Source organism: Vigna radiata, chromosome 2, assembly GCF_000741045.1.
Source record: "Vigna radiata var. radiata cultivar VC1973A chromosome 2, Vradiata_ver6, whole genome shotgun sequence".
NCBI classification, from domain to species: domain Eukaryota; kingdom Viridiplantae; phylum Streptophyta; class Magnoliopsida; order Fabales; family Fabaceae; genus Vigna; species Vigna radiata.
Genome location: NC_028352.1, coordinates 18,892,987 through 18,894,826, shown reverse-complemented (window position 1 = coordinate 18,894,826; position 1,840 = coordinate 18,892,987).

Here is a 1,840-nt window from a genome sequence, read left to right as displayed (position 1 = left end):
TTTTTCAGTTGGTACATTTTAGCAATGTGTACCGAGTTTCAGTAGACAAAAATATCCTTATACATCATGAATTCTAAGTTTTAAGGTTAAGGGAATTTTAATAATTTTCATTCTCAAAATTAAAAAAATAAAAAAAGATACCCCCAAACCCTTACCCACCTCTCTCATTCCTCTCAATCCTTTCTCTTTCATCTCTTTCATTCCAACCTTTTCTCTCATCCCTACTCTAGCCCCAATTGAAAAAAAATCAGAAACACTTGCTTTATTTTAATAATTTTCATTCTCAAAATTAAAAAAAGAAACCCCAAACCCTTACTCACCTTCTTCATTCCTCTCAACCCTTTCTTCTTCATCTCTCTCACTCAAACATTTTCTCTATCATCTCTACACTAACCCCAACTAAAAAAAACACTTATTATTAAACAATTTACTTTTGTAAAGAGTTAAGTCATTAACATATTCACCTTCCAAAACAGAGTTAGTGAACTGAAATAACTCAGCAAAACAGAGTTAGTAAAGTTAAATAACTGACTAAGGAAGCAAAAAAATGTTAGTCATAGAAAATTAGAACAACTGAAACTGTTAGTATTGCCAGAGAAAAAGCTTGGTTAGTAACACTAATTTGTAAAATAAAATTCAAAACTAAAATAAACTAAACTAACTCCTACTTATAGCAAAAAGTAATCACCCAGATCAAAAACTACTACAAAAAATATCTTAATTAAACCATTTAATAGAAATTACTAAAATCTAAACCTACCAATTACAAAGTTTAAAAACTATTTAAACTACTTCGGTAAGACAGAAAATAGATTTAAAAATACTTATGACTATCTAAAATATAAAGAAAACTAAACACAACAAATGAAGAGTTAATTATAATTTAAAATAACATCAGAAAGAAACTACTATTCCCAAAAACAGCAAAATAAGCTTGAACATCTACGAAAATAAGAAAACAATTACTAAACAGTGAATCCAACTAAAAGATAACCAGATATGAAATCAAAACTAAGAATAGACCTAGTATCTAATCCTAGCTAACTAAAACAGAGAAGAAATGCAAAAGTAACAGCATACCAGTAAAAGCAAACTAAAACAGCAGACAAAGAAAACTTAGAATTTACATTTATGTGCGGGGGAGAATTATTCACATGTTAATAGAGAACTAAAAATGGTTCTTAGAAACAAAAAAAAAAATCAAATGACAATGTTCCAACTAAATGAGAATTACAAAGAAGAATGATACTGAAACATCCACACTGATGTATCACTACTGTTGACTTGCTTAAATGATTGTTACGTGGTATTGAATCATTTTCCACACAATTTGTTATTGAATTGACAGTGTTTAACAATTATTGAATTGTACAATTATAGTTTAGTGCTTATTTGTTATATATCATGTTTGTATTCATTAGTATGCAGTGCCTATTTGTTTTATGGTATGCTTGGATCGATGTGTGTTTGGTTACATGATTCAGATGAAATGTAGTTATCCCACAGTCAAAATCTTCGCAGTCAGTTGCAGGTTATTGACCACAGTTCTTCCCATGCTATGCAATAATGTCCAACGAAAATGGAATTTAGTTAGTGCTTTGGCTTTTGGTATCTGTCTGTGTCATAGTTAGCTTTATTGATTGTTGCAATAAGATTTATATGCATAGTGTGAGAAGTATTGGTCCATTGCATTTTATATATGGTGTAAAGTAGTAANTGCAGTNGCCAAGGAAAATTTGAATAATGACTTTTAAAACTGAATTCTATTTGATTATTTTTTTTATATATTATTTACAAAATGTGAGTACATGTAATTGAGTTTATTTTATTAATTTTTTTT